Source organism: Glycine max, chromosome 7 (genome assembly GCF_000004515.6).
Source record: "Glycine max cultivar Williams 82 chromosome 7, Glycine_max_v4.0, whole genome shotgun sequence".
Classification (NCBI taxonomy): Eukaryota; Viridiplantae; Streptophyta; class Magnoliopsida; order Fabales; family Fabaceae; genus Glycine; species Glycine max.
In genome coordinates, this window is record NC_038243.2 from 4478022 (window position 1) to 4497515 (window position 19494).

At 28.5% G+C, this 19494-nt stretch overlaps 1 non-coding gene across 1 annotated transcript; it reads right to left on the reverse strand.

The window, feature by feature from the left end:
* Nucleotides 1-259: 259 nt before the first annotated feature.
* Nucleotides 260-389, reverse strand: MIR166C (microRNA MIR166c). Its single transcript, NR_048776.1, has one exon. It is a non-coding gene; the product is annotated as a microRNA MIR166c (primary transcript).
* Nucleotides 390-19494: the final 19105 nt, after the last annotated feature.

The following is a 19494-nucleotide window of genomic DNA, read 5'->3' on the forward strand; positions in this document are numbered from 1 at the left end:
TTGCCGACGGAGGGCCATATTACTAAATCCCATAAATCCAATAAAAAAAAAAAACCATAGAGGGGGGTGGGGGGAGAGAGCAAACAAACCTATAAAGCACTCCATTAGCAGATGCTACAAGATAGTATGATACTTTGTTACCATGGTTGGATCCCAGGTTTATACATATGAAAAAACATCTGTTGAGCGAAGTCAGTTTCTGGTCGGATGAATCTCGATCGGAAGATAGGGGTTTTCGGTTGAAAAGAATTTGGAAGCATATAATTGGGGGGAATGAAGCCTGGTCCGAAAACACTAAGCATTCCTTGACCACAGGTATAGCAGTCTACACAAGATCAAGAAGAAGAAGGGTCCTCGAGCCAGACAACATTCCCCTCAAAACACAAAGCTTCCTTCTCAAATGGCCCTTCTTTCTTGTTGAACCGCTCAGAAAGAGGTAGAGAGAGAGAGAGAGAGAGAGAGAGAGAGAGAGAGAGAGGTTTTAATTTGTTAATTTTCATGGCTCACTCACTCACTACTACTCTCTATCCCTCCCCCACGAGTCTTGGCTATCTTCAAGGGGGGTCTGAGAGAGACAGAGAGAGAGAGAAAGGAAGAGAAGATAGTGTTGTGGTTGTGATGATGAATGGGTGAATGAGAAAGAAGAGAAGGGGAAGGGGGGGGTTATAACAAGAGTAAAAATAAAGGAGGAGAGGAAAGCCAACGTCAAAAAAGACAAAGGATTGGTGCAGGCTAGACCCTACCAGCTCGGTTCTCACTTCCAGAAATGACCACGACCCCATGCACCCCTTTTTAATTTCTCTTTCTAATTAAAGACTTTTTTTTCTTCTTCTTTTAACTCAACGTATCTCCTAGTTCACAATTATATATATATTTATAATGATATTAGTACAAAATAATTCAATCAAAGTGATAATTAATTTTTATTAAACACTGTAAATATACACCGTATAAGTATTTATTTTCTAACACATTTTATTGAAACTCTAAATTATTTGATTAAAGAATTTGGATGAATTACCACTACTTATGTGAAGGTGTTGAGAATTAAAGAATAATTTTTCAAGATGCAGCAGCAAGCCTGAAATTTATTTATGAAATGGACTTCTCTTGCGTTAGAGATTTTTGTTATGATTGGGAATAAAAACAACAGAGGAAAAATTTCTAAGGATATACAGGTTTATTTAAGAAATTAACTTGACTAAAGAAACAACCTTGCTTAACGAGTTACTAGTATATATAAGTAAAGAATATATTTTTATTAAATATTTAATGTGACAGTATAGTTAGAATTTGAATTCTGAGACAAATATTAAGGTGAGTTGTTGTGTTGTGTGTGAATGAACAGTGAAAGTTGCTGAACTCATTGAAATCCACCGTTCGATTTGGCAGATGATGTGTTATGTCCTCGTACATGCATTGACTGTACCTATTACTAGGACTTCCAGAAAACCGAGAGCGACCATTTGATTTAGTGAAAATGAGCGTGATGGTGTCATCCAAAGGGGGATCTCTGTGCAGCCTCACCTCGCGTAGATCCTAGCTTTACATTATTCAACAGTACTACTAATTCAGATAAAGAGAAAAAGAATAAAAGAATGGTGCAAATTCAGTTAGCAAATTAAGGAACATGCATTGACTATTTTCTATTAGTGAGAAGATATAAATTCTATTTATTAGTTCAATCAACGGTTATTGTATTTACATAAATGTACAAAGATGTTTTCTTGAACCTTAAAGTGACACCATAAATTAAAACTCTTTCTTTTTACTCTGAAATATGTTAGAGATACACATGTAATTAAAACGTATTGATGGTATAATTATTTATATTAATGTCTAATCATAAATTTCAATATACAGTAGAATTAATATTTTTTGTAATAATTACACTAAAAAATATATTTAAAGTAATTTGTATTTTGTTGATTTTTTATAATAAAGGTATATATGATTTTCTTAAAAAATAGTGGACAGGGATGATTATTTATAATATTACATATAGTGTCAAATTATTTATATTCAAATTTGAATTCTAAATAGAATCTGGGTTTTCTACAAATATTTTTAATCATGTTATATATATGTTTTAAGGTTAAATACATATTCAAAATGCAATTCAAAATTTTATATTCAATTATTCTTAATTTTCTGCAATAAATTTTTAATAATTATTATTTCTCTCTCATTTAAAATAAATCTAAAAATATTTTAAAAATAAATGAAGAAAGAATATGACTAAAAATTATTATTATTATTATTAATATTGTCTCGTCGTCTTCAACATTTAAGAGTATGCAGTCAAACAAACATTTAAGAGTATAGATAAAGTACAATATATCTACAAATATCTAAAAATAAATGAAGAAAGAATATGACTAAAACTATTATTATTATTATTAACATTTAAGAGTATAGACAAACAAGAACAAAACTATTGTTCTAAACGACAAAAATAGGACGCGGATTTATACAAACACTTTAGCAACTTTATTTTAAAATGGACAGTATTCAAATGAAATATTATAAATATTATAGTTGTTTTTAATCAAAATTAATATTTTATCTTATATATTAATATTAATATTGGCAACAATTATCAAGATTAAACGTGAATCTTGATTGAAAAATAACATTGTCAATACTTGTATTATTATATTTTGTTTTGACTATCTTAATAATAAAGGGGCTGACTAATTTTTCTGGATTTAGTATTAGAGACTAAAAATATATAACCAAAAACATAATAATTATTATGGTCTGCAAGACATAAACGCATATATTAAAATGAAAATATTAATTATTATCTTAAGAGTATTAGTTAAGGAACTTATGATAAAAATATTTTTATTAAGAAACGAAAAATTATATTGCTTATAATTATTTTTATATTTTCTTATAATTTATACAATTAATGTCTAGAATAATGATCAGCAATATCCATATTTAAAAGCATAAATGAAACATGATGAAAACTATTTTAGACGGATAATGTTATAAAATTGTGTTTCTTAATTAGGTCAATCAACGGTTAATAATTGAGAAAAATGGAGATAGTAATATTAAATATTACACTATTATTATTATTTTAATTAATGTTCTTAAAATATCAATTATCTTTAAAAAGTCATTTAAAATATTTTTTCTTGTTACGTCTTTTTTTTTAATATAAAAAAAGTGAAAGTAAGCAAGAATTGCGAGCAATCAATAGGGGCGTATGCAATAATTTCTAGTCAGTAAGATAGACATAATGATGGTTTAAATTATTAAGAGAAAAAAGGAATCAAAAGTTAAAAAGAGGACTAACAAGTGAGTCAGAGGAGTGGTTGAGGTATGAGATGCTCGATAATAGGAAAGCCTATTTATTATTAGTAGCAGCCTAGCAGCTATTGTTGTTGACGTGTTTATTATTTTATTTTTTTCAGAAAAAATGGTAATAAACTATTTTTTTGTTTTAAAATAAGTATTGTAACTAAAAAAAGTCCTAACATAAATATTATATTAATTATTAACTTTTCATCCCATGTTGATTTCTACTAATATTCCTAAAGAGTATTACTTTAATTTTTCAATATAGTAATATCAATACTATTAATGTTAGTTTTGTAAATTTTTTATTTTTTATTTATTTATTAAATTTTGTAGTTTGTGTAAAATTACGACATATATTTTGAATCAAATAGCAATAAATAAGTTTAAGACTTTCCTAACTGATTAAGGAATTAAAAATAATTTTTTTTATTAAAATTATATAAAAACTACTATCTTAAAAAAAAGTTATTCTTGTACGCTCTAGCATTTTCCATAAGTTTGTAAACATAACATAACGTTAGTCTGACTAGAACTAAATTGAATGAAATCTTGTAAATAATATATGTAATTGAGAAAAGAGACTATGTTAAAAGTGAAAATGCAAAAACAAACTAAAGAATAATAGGTATTTTTTTGGATCAAGGTATTTCTTAGTTAAATGATAACGATTAATCCTTCAAAATTTATTTAAGAAATTGGTTTATTTTAATATATGTTTTTATATATAAAATTAAAAGCTAAGTTTATGATAACATACTAAAAAAAAATTATTTATGAATGCTATCATATTTTATACCAATGTTAAAAAATAAAAAAAGGAAAGGGTAGGGATGTCCTCGTAGGGCGTGTAACTTTGAAGCAGGCAAGGAATTGGAGGGGTCCACTCTTTCTCATTTGCATTTGCTTTTTACCCCTCTCCCAATTCCTCGCCGACTTTTCCGTGTTCACTACGCTCAGGTCAAATGACGCCGTTTTAACCCAAAATAAATAAATCAAATCAAATCTGAAATACTGCTACGTAACGTAATTCTCAATAGTAAAATAGAGAGAGATGAGATAAATAAACAGAAGAGAGGCAGTGACTAGTCGATAGCATCGCATTTACATCATCACATGCCATTTGCCAACCAGCTCCTTAATTTCATCAACTTTTTTTTTTATTTATTTAAATTCTACTATTGCTTTATAAATTATTTGTATAATACTACCAATTTGGAGTGTTTTTAGTAGCAATGAAATGGTTAATTAAGAAATGGAGAAATCGTGTTTGAGTACTGTGTATGGAAAAGAGAGAAATAAAAGTTATTTAGAGACGTGGACTACAGAAAAGAGAATGAAAGACAGAGTAAGAAAACGATTTTTTTTAGAAAGATGATGATTTTGTAAGTTATTTAGTTTACAAGAAAGTAAAAGAAAAGGTTTTTTTTTTTTAGTAAAATTAATTGATCTCTTCTGTATTTTTCTGCTGTTTTTTGGTACATGAGAAAATATATTTTTCTGTTTTATCTTTTGATAACATATATATATATATATATATATGATGATGATGATGATGAACAATTACGGAATTTTTTTTACTAAGCACGGTTGATATTTTTATAAACTAATAAATTTGATATATCCTTCCCAATTCATCAATAGACCATTTTCAGTGCATGAAACTAACAGCAAGAGATCGAAACAAGCTACTAGCTGAATAATTAATTATTTTTCTTTTATGACTTGTGAATAGAAAATACTAATATAAATAAAGATGATGAGTAAAGTAAAGTCATCCTTCCAATTATTAATTTGATAAATTAAATCAAGACGATCGATTTGCTTTTATTAGAGTAAAATATGTATAAAGTGAGGGAGTTAGGTGTTTCTGGTTTGATGATTCACATGCAAAGTCAACACACACAAACAATTAATGTCCTTTTCCTAGTCAAGCGATTCATAAAGTTCTAGGACGACGTTTGCTTCATCACATCTTTGTAGCTTGGTCGGCTATTTTACGTGTCTCTGCTCCACTTTCTGTTTTCTTTTGCTTTACTTTCTCATTTCCACGCTTGAATTTTGGAAATTTGAGGTCTTCCAAGATTTACTATCTCTTAAAAAGCTTACAACATTTGTTTTTGGACCGTGTACCCGGATGTTGGGACTATGCATTTGAAAATAAAAATTAATTGTTGAACTAGAAACTTCTCAGTGTCAAATTTTCTATATCCTTTACTGTTGGCGATACCATACATCTGATTATCATTCAATTCTGTTTTTATTCTTCCTTAAAATTTTAATATTGTTTCTTGCTAATTAGTAATTACCCTTATTCATGTGGATTCTTCATTTGCAATTACACCACGTGCTAGATAGGCTAATGGACAAGGATCTTGGTCATAATTGAAAATGTGCCATTTAATTTAGTTATGGAACCGCCAAACTTCTAACCAAAAGTCAATGCAAATCAAGCGAATTATTTGCCAATAGAAAAGGCTTTAGTTAACCTAACTTTCTGATTAAATTATATAAATTCGTATTAGCATGAAAATAACATGAGTTGTTGTAAATAATATGGTACCAAAGTTTTACTCTTTCTTTTCAATAAGAAAAACAGTTATGTATGTCCTATTAATTAATTTCATGACATGTTTTTGTTAACATAAATTGTTACTATTTTAATAAGAGACTTAGAAAATTGGAAATTTTGAAATTCAAATTAGGTACAGTTATCTGTTGCTAATATGGACAAAACAAAAATATTTAAATTGTAATTCAGCAATATATAACAACGAGGTTACCGGAATCCAATGGAGTCTTTGCTGTAACCCTAAATCCAAATTAGTTAGTGAAATCAGCTATTGCACCTACTTTATACAAAGTAAGCTAGGAAAATGCATAGTAGTACCCCCACAACTCACCCACCCCCACCATCCAACAAGACAACAAGCAAGAAACCAAAAGCATCGTGCATGCACTTATTGGTAGTATAAATGTCAGAAAAAAGATTCTTAATTTTTGCATCTAAAAAAGGATTCTTAATTTTTATTAAGTCAATGTAATTTTAACTTGAACCATAAATAATCTACAACTTCTATGTTGAATTTAATAAGAAATATATAAAGTACAAAATCATTCAAAATGTAACTAAACTCAATCATATGTATATGATTACATTTAAATTTAAGTAAGAAACACGCTATTTAAACCTTTAATTTTTCTTCGAAACATATTTTTACAAATAGCAGTTTTTTTATAGCCAAAGTAAAAATAACATAGTTATAATTAATAATTTTATCCCTTTATGTGTATATGCTAACAATTTTTTTTTTTAAAAAAAGGTACGAGCATTTTTAAGCTTAAGCAATATTTTAAAATAAAATAAAAATCTACAAGGAAAAAATGTCATTTTTATCAAAGAAAGGTGAAATAATGTATTTTAAGAAAGAAAAAAAGTATAACAAGGTACGTACACACCTTTATTGTTAATAATAATTAATTTATTATATTAAATATGAGTAGTTTAAAGATATAAGACTTTTAAAATTTAAGAGAAATTTATGAAAATTTATTTAAATTGAAAAAAATCATCTCTATACATTAACTTGATATGATCGGCAAAATATAAACATTAACAACTTAAGTAAAAATTCACTAAACTTTAACAATAATATTTTGAAATATAGCAAATCTTTAAAAACCTCATCCTCTATTATAAGTACTTAAAAGCCATCTCCATATATAGAGAGACGGAGAGTTTTTGAGAAAAGTAAATTATTTCCACTGTATGCAAACAAAACAAAAATTGCGAAAGGAAAATTCACCAACTCAACCGTTAAGTAAGTATTCTGATTATTATGAACGGTTAAATTATTATCATAAAATTGAAAAATTAACTATTATCTTAGGCGACCTTGCTAGGCCCCAACTTGAACCGACAAGAAAAATGCAAAGTTGAACAATCAATTATTATCTAAAAGGTTAACCCGAATAACCGAAACAATCACCACTGAATACTTACACAGCACCATATAATAAAAAGCATCAAATATATCCCCAGAGGAACTTTAGCATCACAACATAAGTCCACTGTTCAAAGTCAAACATCCAAACACACGGTAACAAGTAAAAAAAAGAAATTGTTGTGTTGTAGGACATAACAAATTAATAAATAAATAAAGCTGAGAATCCATGGTCCAATTGAACTATAGTTAAAAGATACGATAATGTACTGTAGGAATAGGAATTTGCTTGTTTGGTTGCATTAGAATTAACCCATTCCCACGTTTTATCCATAACGGGGAGAGGGTGCCCGTAAGATGTGCTGCAGAAACACAATGACCCTTTTGTTGTTTTTAATTTTCTCACTCTATAGTATATATTTTCTATGGTATAGTACACATCAGAGTGACAAACGGAGAGGACGATACTGGCTCCAGATTTCAACGCTTTTTACAGCCTTGAATATTGTGTTGTGTATCAGATTCAGATTCACACATTGAAAGCGAAAGTGGGAAAGAAACAACACGTAAATGTCAAATCCCCTGCATCTCCAACCCAGCCTGTCCACCTTTTTTTTTTTTATATTTCATTTTTTTATAATGCATGCACAATTAAATATGACCAAACCATGCCATTGTTATGCTAGTACTTATTTAATCCATTAATTAACTTTCTATTGCATGCCCAATTAAATATGACCAAACCGTGTCATTGTTATGGTGTACTCTTATTTATTGGCATTTGGAACAACACATTTTAATTTATTTTTACTTTTACTTTACTTTACCCCTTCCCAATTTTTTTTTAAAATATCGTTTTCCATTGTCCGCAAATATTTGGTTGCTTTTTTATGATCGGTTTCAAAAAAAAAAAAAAAAACCCACCTCGGAATACATTCATTCTCATCCACATGCCTTGTTTTGTTGTTCACGTGCCTTGTAGGGTTCGTGTTTTTTTGTAATTATTGACGTAAAAAAAAGGAAAAAAGAATGAAAAAGTGCAAAGTGGTGATGAAGAGAGAGAGAGAGGAGTGGTTGTGAAGGAAGAAAAGGGTTAGGCAAACTTTTTGAAAGGGGTTTCTGGCGCCCCAAGTCAATTTTTTTGTGTCTTTGGGAGAGAGAGACTCTATTCTAAAATTCTAACAGTCTGCGAACAAAAACAAACGTACAAAGCTTAAAAGCAAAGCTGCCTTACATGGGTAATGACCAGAGTGGCAATGGTGTCAGGGGTAATTCAATCAAAATATTATAATAAAATTATTACCATAGTGAATTTAAATTATTTTTATATATTGTCTATCAAATAATTTATAAATTATCCTAAACAATTTTACAAAATATTGTGTTTTGATATTTATAAAAAAAGTATAAACTTTAAAATTTATGAATAATAACTAATTAAGTACATATCATAAATTATTTGGATCGTGATATTATGATGCAGGTCTAATTACACACTTTTTTCATTTCACGTCTCAAATAGTGGGACTATAAGTTAAGTTTAACAATGAGAAAGAGGAAAACAATGAAAAAAGAAGATGTTCTCTAGGGTGCAAGACCTGACCAAGTCTTGCACTGTGCAAGACCTCCTATGCACCGTCGGATGTTGTAGGGTATCAAGGAGCGGTTCAGATGGAAAGTTATTAAGTTATTGTTAATAACATTATTAGGCCTCAAGTTTTTTTTTTGATAAAAAGACACGTGATTCTGTTTTGAATAATAATTAAGAAAGTATTTATTTGGAAGAAAAAAAAACTCTTCTGTGTCATTGTTTTGCTCTTCTTCCTCAATATAACTAAATCATAAAGAAATATTAGAAAAAAGAAAATTGTGGACTCGATCTTAATAATGTGGTTCTCAAAATCATTTGAAAACAAGAAAATCAGAAACAATGGAATTAAAAGCAAAGTCCTTTTGGATTTAGATTGTGATTTTGTGAGTGGATGAATCCACTTTTGTAACAAGTTTCACCCACTCCTAATTCCTTTTACGTTTTCTTCGATCCAGTTAAAATTGTTTCCTTAATGAAATTAATTTTAGAGAATTCTCGATAACTTATTTCTTTATATATATTTGCTAGCTAACAAATATGAAATTATTTATATTAATTTTAACCGATAATGCAAAGCTCATGTTTATATTGCCCTAACAAATGCTGAAATTGCAGTAAAAAAAACAAATGCTGAAATTAGGGTTTAGTAATTTATGATTGGGGCTAATTAGGTAGATGTAATCCAGTACCCGTGCTTCACATTCCCTCCTTTGAGAGAGGATGCGCTCAAGTTATGTTCTTCTCCCATTTGTATTTTCATTTTCATGTTCATTGCACCTGTTGTTTGGTGGGAATTTAGTTGTTGTGACTTGGTTTAACTTTGACACATTTAATGAACAACATTTTGCTATAAAGCGTTAGAATAATTTTTTTCTTTCTTGGTGAAACATTTTGATAATAAAGATAATTTTATTCAAGTTAAACAAGACTATTATAAATAATAATTTTTTTTGGTTCAAATATTGAATGTTGTTGCATACTTTGGACTCAAACTTTAAACTACTAATTAAGTTTTTTACATTAGTTGATTCACATTTTTAATGGTATTAATATAATATCTAACATCATAATATAAAATTACAATTACATAACTCATCATAATATTAAATATTTTAATATATTTTTTCTTACCAAGCGATCGATTCTAAGACAATTTACTCGATTTTAGATTCGTTTACCTAGTTTTTATTAACTATTCTTTACAAGTCCAGGCCAACTTAATTTTAAGGTTAAAGAAACTTTGGTGACTAGTTTCCCGTTCAACTAGTTTGATCGGCCAATTATTCTAGTCCAGTTCTAAAAATATAATTAGTAAGGTAAGAAATAAAGCATATATATTAATTACAATTACACATATATATATAGCCTAGCTACCTAGACTTGACAATTCTTTTCCAAAATATTCTTTATCGTGGTATTTGTGCAGCAAAACCTCAACCGTGTTAGAGCTTTAGTCGAGGAACAGTTTTTCAGCAACTTCATCCTTAAATGATAGTCGAAAACACGAATTAAATCGTTATATGTAGTTTTATACAAAGATACCTTCAGGTGTTAGAAAACAAAAAACAACAAATCATACATCATCGCATTCTACTTACAGCAGGTAGCTAGAATACATTGTATTGTATTGCAAAACCTGATTAAACCACATCTTTTGTATCTCTAAAACATTTTTTTTATAATGTTCTTGAATCTTGACCTTTATCAATGGGTTGAGGAAAGAATTAGTTCTTTTTAGACTGACGAGTCTCTGATCCAACTTTTATTAGAAGAGATTTGTATGTACATTTACTTTTCAGGTCTCAAATATGCTTGCCTCTTAAATAAGATACATTTTGCCTCTTATATAAGAATTTAAAGGACCAAAAAAATATATTCTTCACTTTTTAATTTGACTTCTTATGAGTTTCTTAATATTTTCTTACTAAAAGCAAATATCTCATATATTTTAAATTAATTACAATCTAAAATATAAACTAACAGTAATATCTGACCAATAATTTGCTTCGAAGGGCAACACAGATAACATATGGTTTTAGTGTCCACCCTTGTATGTTGTATCCTTTCATGAATGATTAACCTTTTTAATCTATAAATATTTATTCCGTTGTTTCCAGGATCCAGTGGGTTTCTCTTTTAAAATCATTATTGATAATGAACATGGTTGATAAGTTTTGCACACTAGGGAGAGAAATATTACATAGTAACTCTGAACTATATCACATGGTTATGATTTCCGTTAATCTGCATTGACGAATAACTAAGTTTTTCAATTGGTTAGCTACGAAAAGTTAATAAAACTTGATTATATATCGTGGTAGAGGTTGTATGTGACTGTATAGTGGTCCAGAAATTATGTAATAATTTCTTTGTAGGTGTTCAAAAGAATTTTATCTTTGGCGGATTGTAGTCACTTGTATATCAAATGTGTAAGTAAAAATCATTGGTGCATGACTTAATACTTACAGATTTGTAAAGGGATGAGCAAAATTATTTCCATTGTGGTATTTCCAAAGAGAGAAATTCCAAAGTAGTGCCATTTATATAAAGGGATGGTTATGTTTTCAACGTGTGCAAGCCCACACCAACAGAAAATAGTTATATCATTTTAAGAAATTCTCAAGATTTAAACACTTGTCAAAATTTGTCAAGAATGAGAAATTTCGAATGTGTAAAAGAAACAAGCTGAGAAGATTCATCTCTCTTTTCACTTGTGTAAGTATTCAAAGAGGGAAATTATCGATATGTACGAGCAGATCCTACTTTCTTTTCATACCTTAATGGTTAGTTTGATAGGAGAGAAAGTAAGAAAAGAAAAAAATATAACTTATGAAATATTTTTTTTCTGTTTGATTAAAAAAAAGGAGGAAAATAAAAAGATAGGTTAACTTCATAAAAGCATAGAAGGTAGAGAATACAGAATTAACCCTTTCACCACCAATTAATCACTGTCCTTGACTGAATTGACTACTGTGACTTTACCTCCTGTGTTCCATCACACATTCTGTAGTGCTGCTGCACCCCAAGTCACAGTCTCATTATTCAACACCTCACCTCAGACCCCCCACATTAACCTTTTTTTCACCCTGTGTTTGCTTTGCTCTCTATTATTTTGTTCAACATAATAATAGTTTATGCCACCGTTGTTACCTGTCTCATGCACGGCACACCAATAGGCAGGCATCAAAATGTGTCTAATCAAGTCAAAGCCATGTCTTAAATGAGTCAAGTAGGTTATCATAAAGTTTGAGCCTATAGCAAACTACCATCTGAGTATCTGATAGTGGTAGTATTAACTATTAACTTTGTTACGATCGGACATAACATGTTTCATAATTAATTATAAGTTTATTTGACTAATCGTACTCAACTGGCTGTTTCAGCTTTTGTGATGGATTTGAGTACTATTGTACTCAAATTTCAACACTTATTTGTTTATTTGAAAGAATCAGAATATTTGTTTCATTTTATTTGTGGTTTAATGTAGTCTGTATGTTAAAATAAATTTAATTGTTTGTACTAATTCTTTTGATAAAATAATTTATCCGCCTAAAATATTTTTATTCCTCAAATTATTAGTTATACAATATAGTTGCCGCTATACATCTATTAGTGTTTTTATTTATTGAAAATATATATCATTAGGAAAAAATAATTAATACTTAAATTGAATACTTTTTTACATTTTAACCATCATAATTAGAATCTGAATTTAGTTACAATTAAAACTTTTCAACCGTTCTCAAGAATATATATGTGTTATAGAAATTGAATATAACTTTTCTCTCATAGATTTAACATTGGTTGTCAATTGAAATTTACTCATTAAAATGAATAATTTTGATTTTAGTCTTGATAAAAAAATCTTTAATTTTTTAACCCTCTAAAATATAAAAGCAATAATTTTGGTCTTTATTGTCATATGATATCTACTAATTAATTATATATATAATAAAAAGTCATATGATCATCTTAGGTGATACTCAATAATGTGTATGTGAAGTTATGCCAACACATGATTCTAAAATAAAACTTAAATTCTAAAATAAATGTTATTTATTTATCTTAAAATAAGTTTTAGGGCTTAAAAATAATAATTTCATATTGTGGAGGGTCGAAAAACAAAAATTTTCTTGGTAGAGTACAAATTAAAAATTGTTTATTTTACAAGGATAAAAAATAGTGATTTCAAATTTTAGAATGATGAAATCAAAGAAAAAGAATTTTAGCGATAGTCTAAGATGATAAATAATTCAAGATAGAAAAACATTTCAAAAATAACAAATAATATGAAAGGGGAGAGGATGTGATTTTAGGCTAATGAAATTGAATCAAAAGAAGGTTATATTTGACCATAATAAATTATAAATTACTTGAATGTTGAAAAGTTAATTGAAATTGAGAAAATTTATTTTTAAGTAAAATTTAAATTTTGTTATTTTTTTTATTATTTATAAGTATTTAATAAATTTAAGGGTGCACTTTACTAAACAACTTAATAAGTATTTATCTAATACATGCTTGTAATCTAATCATTTTATGGATAAGTTGGGTCTATAATCAAGAAGAGAATAAAATAATTTTTTCTTCAATTCATATATGTTGTAGTATGTTAGTTTCATAAACTATTATAGAGAACACATTGAAGTAAGTTAAAAATAATTTATGAACATTTCATAACTTATTTTTATAAGCTCTTTATATATATATATATATATATATATATATATATATATATATATATATATATATATATATATATATATATATATATATATATATACTTTAAATTTCATAGAAAAAATATTTTAAGAAATATAATTTTATGTTTTTAATTACTTTTAAATTCTTAACATTTTTATTTAAAGATAATTTTTGCTAAAAAATTAAATAAAATATAATTACCAAAATTAAAAAATAAATAATTTAATAAAGGAAATGGTGAATAAAAAGTTGTTAAAATATTGAGAATAAAAATTAAAAAAAAGTTACAAATTAGTTACAAGTGAAAAAAAAATATAAGATAACGAGATAAACCTATTTAATATTATATCTGTTTACTTTCTCACAAGGTTATAAGATAACGAGATAAAGCTATTTGATACTATATCTTTTTTTTTTTTTTTTGAAATAATATTATCTGTTTACTTTCTCATAGTCACAAGGCTAAAAGCCTCCAAGCTTATAAAATGCAAAGGGCTTTTTTTTGTGTAAACAAAAAATTTGGGCTAAAGGCCTCAATGTAGGGCAGATTATCATTGGTAGCTAAGCCCAATTTCGACGCTGATTTTTTAGGAAGATGCTTACCTAGGTGTATGGTTGTTTGTGGAAGCAACAGTGACTAAGTGAAAAAGTTGGACTTGAATGTTTCTTTTTATGTATTTTAGATCTTTTCTAAAAGTTGGACTTCAATGTGTCATCCTGTACTCTCTGAAATTAGTTTTAAAAATAGTGATTATGATACTTATACTCTCTGAAATGTAATGAATTTCATCCTGATTAAGTTAAAAAGAAATAGTAGGTCAATAATGAAACCATTGTATTTCGCAAAAATATGAAGACCAGAACTATTATTTTTAAAATGTAAATTCTAATATCAATTTTGTAACTATAATTAAAATACATTTTACCCTTAATCTAAATACAAACCTTTGGTGATTATGCTCGGGTTTCAGAATTGTGAGTATATATAAGCTGTACACAGAAGGGTACAATTTATAAAATCGCAGAAGATAAAGTAAGTGTTTTGTGTTCGACATGTCAGGACATTGAATCAAATATCATACATAACACTTATGCCGTATTCTGGTTTTACCATCGGACTATATGTTTCAAAATAATCCATTTCACAATAATCTGCTTTCTATGTTGCCCTGAATGTCTCTTTTGATTTCATACCAGTCAAATCTGTATCTACTGATGTGAAGAACAATATCCAAGTCAAGGAACATTTTTGAGTCACTATTAATAGAAGAAGAAAAAGACAAAAGAAAAGTCTCTAGTCCTTCATATTTCATAACGTGAAATATTGTCTTCAAAAAGTTGCAGCAATCTAAGTCTAACTAATCCACTGTGAAATAAATAATTTGCATTGTCAGCAATCACCTACAAGATTTTATGGCAATCATGGATAGACGGCTGCTTGCTCAATCAATGACATAATATGCATTAGATACTCTTTTTTTCCAATGCAACCCTGCAACATGCAAAACATAAAAAATTGAAGGTGCATATTGTTTACAGATTAGAATTATGAATCTGGTTTAGTGGTTGACAATGAATTACACTAATTGCTTTACTCCATATTCATATAATTGGTGGACAATGAATTATACTAATTACTTGTCCTTATCCATACAATTGTCATCCAACTTCACTTGTTATTTACTAATCTAATCAAACTTGAAGCAAGATATAGAAGCAAAGTTAATACGTCCAACAATAATTATTTTAATTATGCCAGGAATATATTCTTATATGCAATTCTAGCTTGGCTCTAATGACATATTGATTTTGATGAGAAGTAGTGGTGGAGATTAGTCTAATTAAGGGGCAATTTGATACTATATGGATCCTTAACTCATTTATTTGGTGAAATTTTGATTCCCTAGTTGTTAGTGGTTATTTCAATGAATATTAAGCAACTGAAGATTGAGCTTTAATAATAATTTAGTGTTAGGAGATTCAATTAGATCAAGGATTATAAGTGGCAAGTATTTCAGTTGCAGATATTACAACAACAAGAAGGAATAAAATTGCACCAAGTATCAATTTCAATTTCAATTTTCAAGATCTTAAAATTGCAGATACCAAATTTATGATTACTGTGTGGTATTCAAATATTTTAAAAGCTGAAAATCTGACATTGCTGGGAATTGTAGCTTACAATGTGCACAAAATTGGACAAAGTTGATCAATTTCAGTGCAAATTAGTGGATTTGTCGTCCCCCTGCACACACGATAATGAGTTGCTCCAACAGAACTTATATATATTTTTTATTACAACCAACAGAACTTATATTATTTTCATAAATTAGATTGTCATTCAAGATTTGACTGCCTTAAACTCTTTCTTTAAGTTTTATTACTAACATGTCTTAAAAACATTTTCCCCATTTTATAAAACTAGTTTTTTACTCCCATTTTATTGCCTGCAATTACTTTGTTTTCTAAATCAATGAAAATGTTTTCCCGTCAATTTTAAACCTTGAAAGCAGCTCACATTCCTCTGTCCTACTCGACTACTCCTATGTCCTTTTTCTTTTCCCGAGCATTCATTATTGTCTTTTTTATCTTTCTAGTAAGTAAATCTCCTGTTATTTGTACTCAGATTTTATTTATATCCTAGTGAAAGATTTTTATTAGTATGCAACTATGCATAGAAAAAAAGGCTGAATACCAGAAATCGATTTCCCTAGCATGCACTATTTATAAGTTTTTGTATGCAGCTTTTCTCTCTCTCTCTCTCTCTCTCTCTCTCTCTCTCTCTCCATGCATTGCCTTTGTACTTCATTCTCAATATGCAGAACTAATTCGTAATTGACAAATTTACATATTGTGAACACCCCATTTTTTTTATATTTGTAGCATTCGTTACTGTTTGTGTATACAGAAGCCAGAGCAACGATAAGTTGAGACAATATTTCTTAAGTTGTGTGTGTGCGTGAGTGTATGATATTCATTTGAGCGAGAAAGATAGAGGGGACAAGCAAGTGATAAATTGCAAAATGGACGTAACAAATGGTTTTTCATTTTTCTTTCTAACTAATTTTTATTGGTTTTTCCAAATTTAACTTGCAGGCATTAAAGTATTATTAAGATTAATAATTCAAGTTGGCTTCAGCATTGATGAGAGCTTTGATCCTCGAGTTTTCATTTTATCTGCTTAGTTCGTGGAGATAAAAGCACATGCTGATAATCAAAATGAATGTCAACTTTTTTTCCCTCTTTGCAAAATCAAGCTACTTATTGATCATTTATCAGTTTATCTTTCTTCTTGGTCATTTTCTGGCTACTTATTTAGAATGCATCTACTATTGTGTTATTAAAAATTCCCAAATTAGCTATAAAACTCTTGTTCAATTACATGAGCATTCTTCTACTCTCATTTTCCTTTCCTTCAACTATCTTGGTGAAGTATTACCTCAATCTTTTGCCATTTTTATTGGTTTCACTTTTCAAGATGTTAAAATAAGTTGTGCATGAATATTGATATAACATTTTAGAAAAGATGATCAATAGGTTATTGTAATTAGAATTTTTAACTTTTGGGTGCATTTAGGTAAATAACTTGATTAAACACTTACTCAATAAACTCTTATAATAGAAAAACTTATAAGCTATAAAGAACTTAAAGAAGGGCATGTCACTTTCGTAAGTTCAAATGAACTTTTTTAGATGCTCCCTTTGTATTTTCATTTGCAATGTTGGCAAATGTTATTTGCTTATCTTATTTTCACTTCCTCCCTTTAAATTTTCTGACAAGATGCGTACGTTTGTTTTCTGTTTCATGCATGTATGTGTGCATTCATATTTTTCTCGAGTTTTTCTTTTGATGAAATTACTCTTGATTATGAATCTGAAATAGGTAGGTAATGTGCCTTTATTGAACTGGTCATCTAATACAGAGAGTCTGTTCTAAGCGCATTAGTGTTAGATGCACAAGTACGTAGTTTCATTTTCATATTTAATTTGTATCATTTTTTACTTGAAACAGTTAAGTCTTTTATTGCCTTTTAATTGGCTATAGGCAAACATATCTTGATGCCTTTCATATTTTTGGGCTCATAACCGTGGGCTTAAATAGTGTGACTTTTGCATTTTAAAATTTTAATTCACATTATTAAAACGTGAGTGTTTGTACGCATTTTCCTGCTTATGGTGTAGACTTTGTAAGCATCAAAATAGTGTAGACTTTGTTTTAATGTTTTGGACTTTTGTTATTATATCCGGTCTCTGAAGTTTGAACTACAATAAGTTGAAAAATAGGTAGTAAAAACTGATATCTCTTTTGCTAATGTTTAGTACTTTGAATTTGTCCTCCTATTGTGTTTGGACATGGACTGCAATTCAACATGGTATTTGTATTGCTATTTTTGCTTCACATATTATTCGATTTATTTCTTTTCCGTACAAGAGATTTTGCGAAATTACAATTTGTTGGTAGCTAAGAGTTTATAGAACTGTTTTTGAGAGTTCTCCTTTTACTCTAACATGGACCTCAATGGTTGATCCTGAAATTTGCTCCCATTTAATATGTTGATTTAGTTATATTTTTCTTTTCTTTTTCAACGGCAAAGTAAGAAAGTGAAAAATGTATTTTTCTTATTTTTTTTAATATTATGACATCTGAATATAAAGTGATAAATACTTTTTAAGGATTATTATAGACATAATTTTTCTTTCATTTCATTTTTTTTATTTCTCTCTATTTTCTATTCCATAATTTATTATTGGTATATATGTTTTGAAGAAAACGCGGAAGTTCTTTCTTTCTTCCTTTTCCCTGATCTAAAAAATAGGGTGTTGGTGTAATATGTTTCTTTGTTTTATCCCTTCCTACTTCTCCCTTTTATTAGTTTCACTTATACAATACTCTATCTATTTTTGGCAATTACCCTGCATAACCTTTTCAAAGGCTAATAATGAGTAAACAGTTGAATAGTTCAAATTGTTTTCACATTTTCTCCTACAATAAACACTGATTTCTATGCATGCATGTATTCCTTCAATGCCACTCTACCACTACAGATTGGTCCTTTCTCCATACTTAGCCAGACGTTAAAAACTACTAAATAATAATGATGATACCAACCTCTTCATACACGTATCGGAGTGTTAAGTCTTTTTCTCCCACTATCTTAATCACAATCCCTTCCTCACGATGATAAACATGGTCCTAGAAACACTTGCGGTTTTCATAAATTGTTGGCCACATATTGTGTTCATGAGTCTTGACTAATGATTTTCCTTGTTCAAATGTGCAGGAACCCGATAGAGACCTGAGTACTTGTAGGAAATTGCAAAAGCAATAGAGAAAGAATAAAACGACAACAAGACATTCTCCTTATTTGTACAATTTGGTTAATCGTTTCAGACATGTTTGTTTTCAAGGGTGTATAAAATGTCCTTACCTTATTGGAAGCATTGCAAGATGATAATCCATTCCAACCAACCACTATGTCTATACCAAGTGTTTTAGGTGTTTTTGCACTATACATGCATGAGAAGGGGAAATTCAAAGATAGGAAAAGAAAATTGAATATCAGATATCTAGAAACTCCTAATTCAATGCTTAGTCGACTTAATCCGTTCAATATGTTTCATAACCCGGTTGGCGAGGTGTTGATTTTTAGTTAATTTGTTAATTAAATGGAACTAGACCAGCCAAAATGTCGTAAAACTTGATTTCTTCAACATTTTCAAAAAACACTGCCATCACTTCATTATGCTAAATAAACAAAACAAAAAATGGAAATTGGAATTTTATTATTTTAGAGAAAACTAATATTAATTGAATATTTAACACTTGTTAGCTCAAAATTTAAACTCGATATTTCTAATTAAATTAAAATATATTATCTTATATCAATTGATTCATACACTCAAATAATTGAATTGAGATATTTCTACACAATTGAACATAAAATA